Consider the following 17,299-nt stretch of genomic DNA (forward strand, 5'->3'; position numbering starts at 1 on the left):
CGGGAGATTCAACGCTTACGAAGAGTGAGTGTGTATGAGGCAAACACGACAAACTGGAGGTCTTTGAGGTGCCCCGTGAAAAGACTTGAACCGATGGTAGTGGGAACTCAAAAGGATGCATGGGAAAGGATGGGGAGACATGAACATGGCAGCGCGTAGAGCATTCAGAAAGGTCTAATAATACAGGCATCTATCTCTAAGTCGACGCTGTTCGTGGGACAGTCACCAAAATACTAGTGAGGACAGGAGGTTTCAGCCACATTTACTCTTCTGCCCAGTCTAGTCCATTTCCTGAGTGCCTTACAACAAGCATGCACAGTTAGAAGAAAACCACACGTTTTTAGACACTTCAATGAGATTTTATACAACTCAGTCTTTCCCGTTTACCACAGAAGCACGGGCTGTTCCAGAACGCTGTGGCCACATTTCCTCAGGGTGTCAGTGGTCAGAGCTGAGTTTCAGAGCCTTCCCTTGCATGTGGCAGCCATGCCCTCACCTTCACAACTGTTTCCTCACGACGTTTAGTGTCCGGACCAGCTGGTGTGTAATGGACTGATCTTTAGATCTTTAGGAAGGTCTTGAAGACTTGTTGAGTCATTTGTGAGCTAAGGGTCCATTTATCTAATAGAACTGTCTGTGATGAAAAAATAAGAGAAAGTCAATGTGGCTCATACTGCCAAAGAAATGGGTTTTCAGTTTTAAATATTGATAGCTTGAATGCCGGCACGAGGATAGTGACTCGTTGAGCTACACACACACACACACACACACACACACACACACACACACACACACACACACCCCATGGGGCTAGTTTTCACCAACTTGACGCAAATGGGAGGGAAGCTCACTTGAGGAATTGCCTCTATTAGGTTGACTTATGGGCACATCTGTGGGCATTTTCTTAATTGTTAATGGATGGAGGAGGAGGAGGACCTATTCCATCGTGGACAGCACCACCGGGCAGTTCTGAGAAAGGACGGTGAGCAGAAGCCAGGAAGGGAGCCAGTCAGTGCTCCTCCATGGCTCAAGATTCAGGTTCCTGCTTGATCTCCTGCTGTGGTTTCCCTTGGCAATGGACTACAACTTAGAAGGTGAAATAAACCCTCTCCTCCTCAAGTTGCTTTATGTCATAGTGATTTATCACAGCAACAGAAGGCAAAGTAGAGTAGACACACACACACCTACACATACACACATGTATTTGGGGAGGTAGAAGGATGAAGAGAGAGACAGAGACAGAGAGACAGAAACTTACCGAGAGTGGAGAGAGTTTAGAGCATCTATGGTACTTGCTATGGGTTAACTGTAGTTAACTATACCCTGTCTTCAGTCTAAACAGTAAAAACAAAGTGATGGTGAGAATCAGACAAGGTTTTTTTTTTTTAAATTAAAATATCTTACTTATTTTTTTGGTATTTCTCCAATATCTGTCATCCATCCATCATCTATCTTTCATTCATCCATAATCTATCTATCTATCTATCTATCTATCTATCTATCTATCTATCTATCTATCTATCCATCCATCCATCCATCCATCCATCTATCTATCTATCTCTTCTGTATATTTATTGAACCTCTTCTCCATTAGCACTGCTGGTCAGTTCTCAGTACTTCTCTGAACTGATCCCTATGCTGAGTGGGACATTCCTTCCCCACCCTGAAACAAGCTTCAAATACTAACCTACACATCTCTTCTACAAACAGGTCCTCTGTGACCTTCCAAGCCAAATCAGGTCCTTCTCATTATTATGTCTTACGCTTCCTTCATCGTGTTTAATAAAACTAATTATGCAGACCTCGTTTCTTAATTTGTCTGATGTCTGCTCTGAAGTTAGTCCTCCCACTCCACAGGGCATCATTCTCTACTATGTCGTCTAGTGCTTGGCAGGGTATGTGGTACACGGCTTGCTCAATTAGTGTCTGTCAAGATAATGTCTGTGGTTCAATAATCACTTCTGACGAAGACTTACCTGAGCAGACAAATTACATTGCAGGGTGTCATCTGCAGAAAACTAGAGTAAGGGGGCAGGAGGGTGATTTTACATGTCTGTGTCTTACACTTATGTGATCTTGATGTAACTGTTTCCTCCTTAAAGAGAAATCTGCTAAAGGGCCTTCACACTAACTCCCTCTATCACTCCATCAATCACTAACATTCTATCACTGTATTTATCTATCATTCTATCATCCATCTATCATCTAAATATCTATCATCTATTACTCTGTCATCTAAATATCTATCATTTATCTCTCCATCATTTAAATGTCTGTCTGTCTGTTTTACAAGATAGGGTTTCTCTGGGTAGCCTTGGCTGTCCTGGAACTCACCCCATAGACCAAGCTGGCCTTGAACTCACAGAGATCTGCCTGCCTCTGCCTCCCAAGTGCTGGCATTAAAGGCGTGTGTCACCGACATCCAGCCAGCCTAAATCCTTTTTTAAAGACTTATTGTTACTTTACCCCATGTGTGCATGTGTGTGCCTGTGTTGTGGGTTTGTGCACATGTGAGAGCAGGTACCTGTGGAGGTCAGAGGAAGGTGTCCAGATCCCCTGGAGCTGGAGTTCAAGTAAGCAGCCTGATGAAGGCACTGGGAATGTTCCCACCTGGGACCCTCTGCAAGAGCAGCGTGAGCTCTTGGTTGCTGAGCCAGGTCTCGCCAGCCCTATTTTTTGTGTTGTTTGTTTCTGAGGCAGGGTCTTGACATGCAGTGCTGGCTGAATTTGTGTATGGTCCTCCTGCTTCTGACGCATCTCTCTCTCTTTTCTGGCTTGTCACTATAATTTCAGTGGACCAAGACTTCTTAGCTATTTACTTCCAGGTTATTGCTGAATGGTTGTTACCTCTTCTAATACTTTATTTTAGTTATGCATTTAGCCTCATCTTCTTGTTGCGTAGGTTAATAATATACTGGTGTAGCACTTGGAAACACTTGCAAGTTCTGTCTCCCTGATGTAAAATTCACACTTTCCTAATGTGTTAATCAGCCAACTATAATTCGAGAAAATGAACCATAACAAACTTTGACTCAAAGAGTCATGGCCCAGTGATTGAGAGCACTGGCTGCTCTTCAGAGGGACCTGTTTAATCGTGAGCACCAACTATCACTGTCTGTAACTCCAGTCCTCTGACGCCCTCTCCTGATCTCCAGGGGGCACTGCATGTACACGGTGCACAGACACGCATGTAGGCAAAACACCCACACATAAACTACTAAGATAAAAAAATTTAAAAAGCTAGATGTAAGTTACAGTGTTGTGGATTATTATTTTAACTAGGCAAAGATGTGTTACATTTGTTTATGCTGCATTTGTTTAACAATGTAGGGGTGTGTGTTTAATTATGTGAAGATGTGTTACATCTGTCTCACCATGCCTGCCTAAGGCACCGGGTTGGTCTAATAAAAAGCTGAATGGCCAATTGCCAGGCAGGAGAGGGATGGGTGGAGATAGACATGCAGAGAGAATAAGTAGGAGAAGTCTAAATGGGAGAAGAGAATGAGAGGAGGGAACGAGGGAGAAAGAGACATGCCCAGGGCTAGAAGCCAGGCAGCTGCCAGGCAGACATAGAAACAGCAGGAAAATAAGATATACAGAAATAAAGGCAAAACGCCCCAAGGCAAAGTGTAGATAAAGAGAAACAGATTAAAACGAGAGCTAGGGTAAGGCCAAGCATTGATAACTAATAGTGTCTCCGTGTCACGGTTTGGGAGCAGGTTGGTGGGAGCAGGCACAAAAGAAAAAGCCTGGTGCATCAAGAATGCCTTTCTTTAATCCTTCTCCCTGTTTGTTATCTGCCTTTTGTTACAGAAATCGTGTCTAGTAAACAGACATTGGTTTCTTCACTCTGACATATTCTAAAATACAGAACCAACTGTATATGTTTGCTTCAAGGTAGCTCTCTCCAGGAAGTCACTGAGACTGTTGAGTAAGCAGGGGATGTGAAAGAAGTCAGGAGGGACCCAGATAAGAAAACAACAATGAAGGAAAACCCAAAAACCTTCATTTCCCTGGTTTTATAAATTCGTAGATCATGATGGTTGGGCCCAGGTTACTAGTGGACACTGCATGGTTAAACTCAGAACCTGCATTTCTTCTGGGATATGAATTGTGGGATGCAGAGTGACAGAATTCATGCAACCTTGTGAGACATGCCAGAGCAACGTAGCATTTAAGCTAAGATATTTTAATGACCCAATTTGTTCAGACTGCTGGAGGATAAAGAGCGATTTCGTAAGATTTGCTGCTATTAATCGCTGCAGCCCCTAGTGCTTAGAATGATGAGGGAAGGTGTTTTCAGGATTACATTAATAGCAAAGGAAAACAACAGACTGTGTTCTCAATATGCAAATTATAATTAGAGACAACGGTAACGTCTCAAAGCAGAATCAAAGGGCACAGTTCATGTATTGTCAAATATTGTAATTAACTACTAAATGCAGCTTCAACAATCTTACCACATTTAGCAATTACTTATCTGCTTACAATAAACAATTTGCTAGCAGATCCAGAATGCACTTAATTGGGACAAAGTGAAAGGCACCGTTCCTGAGCTCCTGGTGTCTGGGAAGGATTGGGAAAGAACCCACATCTTTAAAAATTTTTTAAAAAGTTCATCTTAAAAAACACCAGGATCTGGGCTTCATTATCATTCTCCCGGGGCACACACTTTGAAATGATATTTTCACACAAGGTAGAATCTGAAATTTGAATCCTGCCAGAGACACAAAATACTGAAAGTCCAGCTCTCACAGGGAATAACATTTAAATATTAAACGTCTATGTCCAAGGCAGAGATGGCAGGAATAAAAATGACCCCACTTCAAGCGAAATCTTTGTCCTCTTTGTTTTTTGAACTGGGTTAGATTAGCAGTCTAAAAAAAAAAAAAAAATGGTTCAGCTTGGCCTAAAAGAATACAAAATAAATATGATTTGAAGCCGCGAGTTTGAAGGTGTAATGGTCACACAGTTAAAACAATTCTGGGTTTACTGAAGTCCCCGCTTTGCAAGGTAGCTTAGGGGTTGTTATTTATGGGCTGTGGGACCAAAAGGAACTGGGCGATCCATCAAACTGGGTGATTAGTGTGGGAAAAAAAAAGCCCCAAAGGGTTGATTGAGTGAATTTTCCATTTCACGGTAAATTATTTTAGAGTCAACCTTCTTTGATCATCCATGATAGTTCCTTCCTTGATCTTCAGATCTGTCTCATACACTGGCTATTACAAAAGGCTCCAGCCTTAAGGGTTAACCCCTCCTCAAGAACTTTAATAAAAATGGCCGAAATCCTTGTGACTCATGTGTAAGAGTGTATATATTTCCTCCTCGTATATGTTCTAAGTTAACAGAAAGAAATGCACGCGTGATGGCGTGTGTCACTATATGTACATTTGTGACAGAGGCCAGAGTATCACTCAGAAAAACAGAAGGATTTGCAATAGTTCCAGATGTCTCCTAATTACTTTGCTCTGTGCCCTCACAGGGTTGACTGTTCATGACATGCTGTCTGGATCGGGACACCATTGGAGACTTCTGCTGTGAAATTACAGTGCATACCTACAAATGGAGCAGGGCCGGCTGGAGTGATAGATAGCTCAGCGCTTAAGAGGTCTAATGCTCTTCCAGAAGGTCCCGAGTTCAGTCCCCAGCAAGCACATGGTGGCTCAAACCATCTGTAATGAGATCTGGCGCCCTCTTCTGGCCTGCAGGGATACATGCAGGCAGAACACTATACATAATAAAAAAGTAAATAACTCTTTAGATGGAGCAGGACTGCCACCTTACGGATGCCTACTCTTTTGAGAAACAGCCTATGGCTTTCTACTGGTTCTTAGCTAACCATGGGCATTTGCCCACCAGTGAACACAAGGGGTTGGTTATAAACAGCAGACCATCCACTTGCGAGTAGGCATAGGTTGATCAAGCTGTGAGCTCACAGCGCACGCTGACATTTAGTGAGCAACTTTCTTGTATATTGTTGGCCCCCTTGTATCCTCTCTGTCATTCTATGCATCCAACCCCTACTGCTCGGGGAAGACAGTTCAGGCCTTGTTTATAGGCGTGTGGGCAAAGTAGGCAACTCAGCTCTACTACTCACTCCACTCTGGTTGTTTTGTTCTTTCGAGAAAGGGTGGAGGGAAATCCTGTGGTTGGAAAGGTTTTCAAGAAGCGTGCCTGGTTTTTAAATTTTTCCTGTAAGAAGGACTGGGTGCAGCCTTGTGGTTCAGCTGTGTGTGTAGCATGACAGAAGCCTTGGGCTCAATAACTAATGCTGCATAAATAAACACAACTTCTTTTTTTTTTTTTCCTGGAAGAGGAGAGTCTCCATTGTGGTTCTGTAACAACCCGTAGTCAGTGCCTCCAGATTTGTTTAGATGGTTTTTAATGGACTGAATGTTTATGTCGCTTTAAGATGGGCTTAAACTGGAAACTGGTGACAAGGACGTGTGTGCATAGAACCTTCCAGATGATCTCTAGAGAGTGACCGAGCTGGTCTCATATTGTTTAGCCTCTTTCCCAGGCCATCCCACCCACCCATGCCTGACAGACTTGTAAAGTGGTCATGGTAGCAAGGATGGAGGGCATGCATGCATTCAGCAGTGTGGACTTCCACTTGTGAAAGCTGTTTGTTCTGTCTGAGGTTACCAATCCTCAGGAGGTCAGCCAGCCACCCAGTAGCTGCTGATTGCATTGGACCCCATCCATCTTAGAAGAGACAATGTTTTGTTTTCGCTGGAAGAGGTGTTTGGTTTACATACAGTTTTGTCCTTGACCTTGGTGCTTTTGCCAAGGCTGCTGTCTGTTGAGCTTAAGTCATATGGTCAGCTCAAGGCATTACCACAAATGGCTTCTGACCAGGTGGCTTATTCAGTAGGAACTCAGGTGTGCCGTGAACTCTTGCTTGTGGCATCCACAGATCTTGGTGTCCCTCCCCACTCTGAAGGAGATGGCCTGGCAGGATGATGGCATGGCCTTTCACAGATTTAGTCTCCATGTCAACTGGGTAGCTGCACCTTGCAGGGCTGAGATAAAGTCTACCAGGATATGGCGTACTCACTAAATCATTAACTAATATATCTGCCGGTATTTTTTTACACAGGAGAGAGCCCTGAATGCATGTGAACCACGTGGACTGGATGATTTCTTGTATCACCACCATAGTGGGCTGCTATGTGTGGATGTCCAGCGTGAGATGTCAGGGTCTCTCATAGTCCCTGCACGTTTATCACTCACCTCATCAATGGGAGGCAGCATCCACACCCACAGCTCCGCCAGCCGCTGCTGGGTCTCCTCCTCTAACTCTCCATGACACGAGGGTCACCTGTGTTGTCATGGATACAGGTTGTGAGGGCTTCAGGTGGTCCCCGAGAGTTTCGCCTTCTTCTTGTTCTCTTATTCATGTCCAGATTGTCTAACTCCTGGCCTGAGGACCCTAGAGAGGCGCCAGGCCCACAGCTGTCCAGAAGGCTGCCATCTTCCATGGAAATGCCTCAGCAGCAATCACTTGAAATTCCCACACAGCCAGTGTGCTTTTCTGGAAAAGTCTAAAAGGCACAGCATCTTTCTATTCAGGGAAGGGCTCTACCCTCCCAGTCATGTATTGGCCAAATTTCTTGCCTTTCAGAACATTCAAATCCTCTCTCATCTTGGCTCTAATGTCTGTTTCCATTTTGAAAATGTCTGGAATCAATCAAAACGTAAAGCACAACACCGTCTTAGTTTATCTCAGATCGCTCATGGAAGCCACTGTTCTATGGGGATTCTGTGGTGAAATCTGTCGTTGTACTGAAGCTTATACCTCCAGCAGATGGCTTATGCTCTGACTCTTCCGTTCTCCAACCTGTAGGCCCCATACTCTCACTTTCCTCACAATGGTCATCAGAAAGCAAGAGGGCTCGATTCTCTCATTGTCCGGTGTCCTCCATAGTTCTATGTCAACTCAAGCTAGAGTCATCTGAGAGCATGGAGCCTGATTGAGAGAATGCCTCCATAAGATCCAGCTGTAGGGTATTTTCTTAATTAGTGATTGATGGGGCAGGGCCCAGTGCCCATGGTAGGCGGTGCCATTCCTGGGTTCCATAAGAAAGCAGGCTGAGCAAGCCACGAGGAGCTCGCCAGCAAGCAGCGCTCCTCCGTGACTCCGCATCAGTTCCTGTCTCCAGGTTCCTGCCCTGTTTGGGTTCCTGCCTTTGACCTTGACTGATATGGAAGTATAAGCCAAGTAAACCCTTCCCCCCATACCCCAGTTGTTTTTTTGGTCATGGCGTTTTATTACAGCAGTAGAACCCCTGAGTCAGACAAGTTGGTGCGAGGGAGCCAGCATATTGCCGTGACAGACCTGACTATGCTGTTTTGGGGAGGACTGGAAGGACTTTGCAACTTCATGCTAGACGAGCCATTGAGCATTCAATGTTTGGCGAGCTGTTCTATGAGGGCATGGAAGATAAGAGTGTTGAGGTCTGTGCCGAAGATGGAGGCCTGGCTTGTGCATTTCAGAGGGATGCTTAGAGACTCTGATCAGTCGTTCGTTATTCTGAATTAAGGTTCTGTGGTTCTGGTTAGCTGGGGCTGAAACAATCAGCTGTGATTAACAAGAGCAGGACTACTAAAGAGAAACCTTTGATTTTTCTGGGATACTTGATGCTGGCTGGAGCTAAGAAATTACTGATGATTAGGAGGAGACCAGTGCTACTGAGGTGAAAACTTCTGGGAAGCGTTTCCTGAGAGTCAGCACACAGAAAGCAGTGTCTGAGAGGCTGCCAAGATTGTACCTCACCCGGGCAGCTGAACTTGGTCGAGTAAGAGTCACCCAGGTGGTATTGGCTTTGAAGGTATGAAAGGGTGTGGAGAGCAGCTGAGGCTGGGCCCTGTGGGAGCCCAGGATAGACCACTGGTGAAGGTGGAGCCCCAGTGGCAGCAGAAGACCCCAGCATTTTGGAGATGCCAGTGCGGTGGGATGACCACCAGGGACAGCAGCAGCAGTGGGGTGGAGCCTGCCCGGCCTTAGAAGTTCTGGGCACCACGGAGAAGTGATCCAAGCCCTTTGGAGGAGCCCAGAAAATCGTGAGTAAATCCCGGACATTGGAAATTGATCTACTTACTTACACTTTTGGAATTTGGTTTTGCTCTGTTGAGATTGTTTCTATCCCCTGGCTCTTCTCTCTTGAAGGAAGAAAATACTAAGTTTTCATTTTGCATGAGCCCACAGTCGAGACACTGAGGTTTTAAAAGATTTTTTTAGGTTTTAAAAGAGACTTCAGATTTTTTTTTTTTTTAAACAGACTGAATTTTGAAGTGTTTGAATTTGTAAAGACTGTGGGATTTTAAAGCTGGCAAAAAATATTTTAATGTTGTGATGTGGGTGTCAACGTGTGGTCTTAGAGGTGAACAAGGAAGGAAAGGTTATGGCCTAACTGTGATAATGTTTGTGTGTCGAGTTCACAAGGGGCCAATGGTCCTGGCTAGTCTTAATGTCAAGTTAACACAGGCTAGAGCCAATCGGAAAGGAGGGAACCTCAATTGAGAAAATGCCTCATTAAGATCCAGCTGCAAGGCGTTTTCTGAATTAGTGGTTAATGGGGGAGGGCCTAGCGCATTGTAAGTGGGGTAATTCCTGGGCTGCTGGTCCTGTGTTCTATAAGAAACCATTAAGAAACCATGGGGAAGCAAACCAGTAAACCCCCTTCCTCCCCTGCCCTGGAGGCCGGAATTGAGGTAGAGGCCACAGAGGGATGCTGCTTACTGGCTTGCCCCTCATGGCTTGCTTTCGTACACCTCTCAGGACCATCTTCCCTCTCACGTCAATCAAACAAGAAAATGCGCCGCATACTTGCCCGCAGGCTAGCCTGGCAGGGATATCTTCTCAATTGTTTTCTCTTCAAAATGACTCTAGCTCGTGTCAAGCCAACATAACTCGCTCGCACAGTGTTCTTAAAACCTCTACTTTGGAGTTCTGCTCCCGTGCCAACCGTATTGACTGCTTCTGGAACCACGGGTTTTGTTTCTGAATACCGTCTTCAGGTGTTAATGAACAAGGGGCATGGAGAGCAGACTCCGAGCCGTCAGCTGAGCTCACTACCTAAGTAAAGTTTGTGTCCAATATGATAAACCATTGCATGCTGTGGGTCTTTGTGGATGCTGGCACATCGCTGGTGACCCTGCTCAGACACCTCTTAGGGGAGGGGGTGAGAACGATTCAGCCACCCAAGTCAGTGAGGAGCAGAGCCTGCTGCAGACCCGTTTATTACGGAAGTCAGACCTGCCTTTATATCCCTTCCCAAGGTCCGGTTGGCTCAGGCGGCTGACTCGGCTGCATGTCCTGTCCTCATTGGTGGCTCTGGGTCACGTGTCTCTCCATCTGGGTCTGTGGGCAGGCTTGGTGGCTTGGCTCAGGGAGGAAGTGCCTGCCACACACGCGGGCTGGCCTGGTCACTGGGGACAGGGCGACGGTGGGTTGGGTAGGCTCACTACAGTTTCTCCTACACTGGCAAATAGCTGAAACTGAGAATATCTCACCTGGGTTAATTTTCTGAGCTCATTTAGAGTGTAAAACTAATTTCCGGCCTCTGGGTATCTATAGCTCAAACTTAACATCCCTGTAGCATGCTCCAGATCTGGGGCTGCCCCCGGGGTGCCTACAGGTTGCTGTTCTGTACGTCACCATTCTGAGGATTTGGTTACCGCTTTATTCTCCAGTGACAGCCTCGTACAGTTTCCCTGGCGAGCGAAACCTCTTGACAGAGCTGTGTTTTTATCCCTACCATCCGTTCCCTTCTTACCTCTGTGGCTCCCGAACCCATCGCAGTTGGACTCTCACTGAAGCTGAGTTCTTGACCGCTCTTGGCATGCCTTTCCTCCCTTTGAGACGGCTCCCTCTTGCCGCGCTAGATGCTCCTTCTTGGGCTCCTTCTCTCGGTTTTCCTTCTCAAACCTTTAGAGTTAGGGATGATCAGAACTCGGCTCTTTACTCTTTTTCTCTTCCACACTCGAGTTTTCTTTATCTAGTCGAGGATGCTGCGATGGCTAGCATAATGCTTGAAGCTTAAATTCTGCTTAATTGGTCGATAAAACAAAACACATCTAACCTGTAAGCCCCACTTGCCCAAGGACAGATAGCTTCTGGGATGCTGGGGGCTGTTGTTCGTGTAAGATGACAAGCTGTGTTTTCACTTTGCAAACACACACAGTTGCCTCAATTGCACAAGTTCATGCTCCATCCCTCTATATATATAACTCAGCCTTTTTCGCTATACCCACCTCTCAATCTCTTGGCCCATGCGGTCTCTGTCTGTGGCTCCTCTCTTGTTCACCCTCTCTTCTCTCCTCTCATGGTCTGATTTAGTCTGGACACTACGTCCAGCCGGGACACTTCCTCTGCCTGCTCCCCCCCCATACCTACAAAAATCACCATGCTTTAGTAGTCTTTTTCTTTTTTTTTTTTTTCCCCTTCAATTTCTTTTATTTTCAAAGATGCCTTTAATTTTTGTGTGCCCCTTGAGGATGGAGGACATAGAAATCCCTGGAACTGGAGTTAGGTGAGGTTGTTGGCTACCTCATGTGGATGAGCACTGGGACCTGAACTCAAGTCCACTGAGCCATCTCCTCAGCCTTTCTATGTTTTAATCTTTACCTCCCCAACTAAATGTAAGCTTTATAACCCAGCATGGCGCCTGGCACACAGCAGGTATTTACTACAAACTAGCTGAGTAAAAGAAGCAAGGGAAGGATGGCTAGGGCATGTATCTATCTCGGAGCATTAGGAGCCCTGTGACTGTGTTCTCTCCCGTAAGGCGGGGAGCTTTTTCTAGTTGCATGGTGGGTGGCTGCTCACTTCCTTCTCGCCTGCCAAAGGGGATTCTGCACCATTCAGTTTGACTTTCTTCTAAAGGAGGGAGATCCCTGTCCCCAAGAAGAAATGGATGAGGGCGTGCGTGTGTGTGCACGCGCACACGCACGTGCTGGACACTGGCTGGCAAATACAGGGTGGGCTGGCAAATTCGGTCTGACCCAGATCCTTTTCAGAGATTTCCCAAAGTGGATCACCTGGCCAAATGCTCTAGACATTTGTAAAACCCAAAAGGCTTTCAAGAGAAGTCACCCCTATGTCCCAAGGGTTCTAGTTTACAACTAAGGAGAATGTAAGGAGTCGCACAAATCGGAAAACCCCCTCTGTCCAGCTGAAAGCCACCTTCCTCCCCTTTTAATACCATGGCAGCTCTACACCGACACGCAGTGTGGCATTGTGTAGGCCTTTGCTGCAGGGTGGGAGCCTTGGGGACAGGCACTCGGGTTTGGGACAGTGGGTGGTGGGCCCACCCTTGAGGGGTGTGGCCAGAACTAACTGCCCTTTTGTCACAAGGCTCAGGAACACCCAGACACTCCGGCCACACTTCTGATACTTCTGACTTTCATGTCCTCCAGGTTAAGCCTTGTCGGGCTCCGTGATCAACAAGTACTAATAGAAGTTGTATGGAAGCTAATACTCAGCTCCACAAGAAACACAGGCAGAAACGAAGACCGTGACCATTACCAATCTTGACAGAAGCCCAAACTCTGAGGACCCCACCAGTATGGGGCTGTGCTTTGCAGAGCATACGTGCATTTTAAAGTGGCAGCGGCTAAGTGTTACAGAAATGGCAATAACACCTCGTTCACTATCGTGTGCTGTTACTGTCTTGCTGCCTCCAAACTCCCTACTTTTCAGCATCGTTTGGAAATCCTCAAACCCTTGTGTCAGAAATTTATCCTCTGGGTTTCTGAGATTCCGGTCTCAAATTCTTCTCATGTCTTCCTATTTCCTAGTTATTTATGTCCAATTATTTTCAAGTAGGATAATAAAATGGGGATGGGGTGGGGGAGGGGAAAGCAATCAAGTTCTTGGCTTCTAGAAATCCTGTTAATTTTTTTTGGTAGTTTTTGGAAAAATAAGGGACACTTGTGTATCCCAGAGTGATCTTGGTGACAGGTATAGAGGACAGATAAACTCACAACATTCAAAGGGCAAAACCCTCCTTTTATTGACTACTTACTGTCTGCCCACCAGAAAATCCCAGTCATGTGATCTTTGTGTGGTTGTGGGGGACAAGGATACCTGGTTCTGTCATCAGGTTGTCTTAGGGTGGGTGTCTATTGCTTTGACCACACCATGACCACAGCTACTCTTGTCAAGGAAAACATTTAATGGGGTGGCTCACTTAAAGTCCAAGAGGTTCAGTCCGTTATCAAGGGAGCATGGTGGGCAGCAGGCAGGCAGGCGTGGCATTGCAGGGAAGAGTCGCCTGACAATCGCATCGAGGGGAGCTGCAGAGAAACCTCAAAAAGCCCACCCCCACTGTGACACACTTCCTCCTACCAGGCCACACCCACTCCACGTTCACACCTCCGAATAGTGCCATTCCCTTTGGGGGCCATTTTCTTTCACACCTCCACGATGTGATTTCATCTTGTGTTAACTCTCCCAGGTAGAGATTATCCTGTGTAGTTTATAAAGAAACTAAACTCAGGAAGGTTTTGGTCATTTCCTCATGGACTCATGAAAAGGAAGCTGAAAAGGAAGTAATGAAGACAGGATTCAGGTTTTCTAGGGTGAAATTTTTTACCATCCTCTTTGTATCTCCTTGGTTTAAGCCAGGGTGTTCTTTGAGGCATTTATGCTTAGATATTTTCTTGTGTTAATCCTACCATGTGGGGATAAGACCACACCACAATTTCTGAGACAAATTGAAGCAAGCTTTATTAAATACTGGCCAGGATGATGGACACTGACCAGGCTCATACCTAGGATTTCCAGAGAATGGTGCCGAATTACACTAGACAGGAGCTTATAAAGGTGAAACCCACAAGGCTATTTCCCACCTTCCTCGGATGAGGGTTGGGCAAGCACACATCCTGATGTACTTCCTGCCTGTGTGACCAAGCACATTTGATGCAGATGGGACAATCAACCTCTTATACGGAAGGGACAACACATGGTGGCTTATCTTACATGAACAGCAGCCCCCAGCATTCCTGGGGTCTTCCTCAGGCAAGTGGGACTTACAGGTTAGAGGTGGTTTCTTTTTTTTTTTTTTTTTGGTTGTTTCATAGATCTCTTCAGCTCAGCCATTTAAACTTAAACATAACTTTAGCTCTCAAGCTCCATGTATTATGCTTTGTCCAAAAGATAAAGGGGCTTCAGTTTTAAGTGTTGGGAGGTGTTTCCAGGTAAAGAATTAAAAAGCCAAGACGTCTGTAGGGAAACCTGTGAGCTTTGGCTGTCAGTCACCACTCTGGTCAACATTTTAATGTGAAAAATTGAGCTGGTTCCAAGTAGTAAAATCTAGCCACAGTGTCTTAGCCCCAGATTAGAAATCTGTGAATGACAAGCCCCACAATGCACCACGGCCCCAGCCCTCTGTCCTTCACAGCTCTATGCAAATTCACAGTGCATGGTTGAGCAGAGATCTCCAGTTACTGCCCATCCATGCAAAGCAGGGGATTAGAGCCGCTCTTCTGTGCACAAGGATTGCCTTTAGTGGAAAAGAAACAAAGGTTGGCTAAGGATGAAGCCCAGTGGTAGAGTGCTTACCCTGTCAGTGTGTGTGAGGCTCAAGACTCAATGCCAGTACTGACTGAGGCCAATCACACAGGCTCACACACCCCTCCCACCTTAGGGCTTCTATGGATGTGGTGAAGTACCATGACCAAACACAACCTAGGGAGGAAAGGGTTATCTCTCACTTCCATGGAACAGCTCATCCTTGAAAGCAGTGAGGGCGGAAGTCAAGCAGGGCAGGGTCCTGGAGACAGGAGCTGATGCGGAGTTCACGGAGGGTGCTGCTTACTTACTGGCTTGCTTCCCACAACTTGCTCCAGCCTGCTTTCTTGTAGAACCGCGCACAGTGGGCTGTGCCCTCCCCAGCAATCACTAAGAAAATGCTCTACTGGCTTGCCTACAGCCTGGAGCTTATGGAAGCAATTTTTCAACCAAGGTCCTCTCCTCTCGTGTTACTGTAGCTTGTGTCAGGTTGGGATAAAACTAGCCAGCACTCCTCGACAAAACAGAGCTAAAGCTACAAACCAATTCTGCCTTACAGAAATGTGCGCATCTATAGAACAGAACAAACTAGCTCAGGATGGTGGCTGCGCACCGAGGTAGCCTTGGGCAGTGTCTGAGCATTTGTGTCCTTCCTTTGGTTCTGGCCTTGGGTTGTATCAGGTGAAGCCTGGTCCGGATGACCCACACTTGGCTCCGCAGTGTGCCCGGTACACTACCAGGCCCTCCAGCACTGCTGGCCAGATGCAGGAAACTTTTGATCTGTCTTTGCAAGCCCTCCAACCCAGCCAAGATATTTTAAAACTCTTGTTAAAGATGGCAGCCATGGCCTTTCAAAGACGCCAGATGTGGGCCTGGATGTAACCGACACCCTGCAAGCTGATAAAACCCCACAGCTTTAACCACCAATTCACTGGGTTTGAATTTGGTGCTTGGGAAGGGATTATGGGGCACCGAACGACACTTGAGGTCCATGCAGAGCCAGTCTCCCTTTTCCTCTCCTGGCTCGTGGAGCACAGGCTGCTCTGTGAACACGGTAAGATTCTGTCCAACACGCACACAAGTTTTGTCAAAGTGATGGAGAATCTTTGCTTAGGGGGAGCAGGCAACAGCCCCGAGCAAGTATCCACCCGGCTTGGCTTCGCTTTGATTCGGAAGAACATACGCAAGACACAGGAAGTTCAGTGTGCAGACCATGTGCCATCCACGGAGAAGGGGACAAGACACCACATTTTCTTATTCAGCTTGTCCAGAAGCACGGCTGTTGACTGAACCCTCATCCGCAGCTTATCGCCATGTTTCAGCTGGAGGAGAGAGCGGTAAGAACACACAGGTGTTTTTTGCTCCCTGTGAGCTCTGCTGTGGGAATGAGCCAGTGGCTGCTGGCTCGGGAACCGGCCCATACCGTGGTCCACGCTCCAGCAGACTGGGGCCAGCAACCTGGTACCCACCAACGTGCCCCGAGATCCTGGGAGAACCTGTTCCCTTTCAGTACTGCCCTCCAGCTGCTCATGCGAATCCCAACTACCGACTACCGGTCATGCAGGCCTTAAGAACTGGGCTTCTCCTGGCATCTGTTGCCAGGGAAGGGACTGTACCAGAATCTAAATTTTTTGTTAATTGTCACATTCCAATAAAAGCATTGAACCACTGAAACAAAATAAAATGTGGTTTCATGTGGAGTCACATCTGAAGAAAGTGACCACATGTTTTGTGTGCCGACCAGGAGGTAACTGCAAAGCTAAATCGCTCAATGGCCTGGCAGCTTCAGTTTTCAGATCGCCAATGCAATAAGGAAATATTTTCCAGTGACAAGACTGCAAACAAGCCAAGTTTCTGAATCTGCGTGTCTCCAGGCTATGCATACTATCGATTCTTTCTGGTTACTCTTTTAATTCTTTATCAGTTGCATTTTTTTTCTTTGCAAGTGCATTTGTGGGTAATTTATGATGTTTTGACAGTTTTGAGTTTCTGCTATAATTTTCAATTCTGCACCCAGAGTTGCACAGACTACTGTTCAGACAAGCGACATGGAAATATAGAGGTTATCTATGTAAAATGATTCATATTTCAAAATAAGGTCTCCTGTAAAATGGAAAAAAAAGCCCATCACATCGCTATTAATCACACTTTTCATATTATTTTTTTTCCTTGACTGAGGTTTGTTGAATTTACTATTGTAACATATTTCCAAAACACATTAGTTAAATGGGGCTGAAAATCATGCATGCATATTTTATGGAAAAAAATGTGTAGATATATTTTCAATTTTAAGCTATAAACTCTGGCTTTCCTTGGATGATTAAAATATTCTGGCCCATTTAAAGTAAACTACATAATAAAAGTGATGTACAATAATAATTTTACAATGCTTAATAATAATAAAGGGCTTTATCTGAAAATGCCCTTTAAGATGCCCTTTCTGTATAGGAAATAAGTGACTGATAGGCAAGTAAGATCAGAAATGGAAAAGGAGCTGATAAAATAATTTAAAAATAGGCACAGAGATTTCTGCCTTTGTGTTACAGAACTAAGAAGCAGTGACATGCTCAAATGTCATATGCTGCTGGCAAGGGGCAGCAGAGTGACACAATAAAAATACATTAGGTCCAGACTCTCTCTAATGTAGGTTTTCTGACTTTAAAGGACGTAGATTTCAAAGGGCTATTGAGGCCTGCTGAATGCTTCTTATTGTCAATTCATGTCACCGAAGAGTTCGCCCTTGCTCACAGTAGAAGGGACTTTCAGATCTTCACCCAGGTACCT

The 17,299-nt window shown here is 45.8% G+C and overlaps 1 pseudogene; it reads left to right on the forward strand.

Annotated features, from left to right (window-relative positions):
* Positions 1-11,662: 11,662 nt before the first annotated feature.
* On the forward strand, positions 11,663-15,801 carry LOC127215774 (aminoacyl tRNA synthase complex-interacting multifunctional protein 2-like; annotated as a pseudogene).
* The last annotated feature ends 1,498 nt before the right edge of the window (positions 15,802-17,299 follow it).

Source organism: Phodopus roborovskii, unplaced genomic scaffold (genome assembly GCF_943737965.1).
Source record: "Phodopus roborovskii unplaced genomic scaffold, PHOROB, whole genome shotgun sequence".
In the NCBI taxonomy this organism is placed as follows: Eukaryota; Metazoa; Chordata; class Mammalia; order Rodentia; family Cricetidae; genus Phodopus; species Phodopus roborovskii.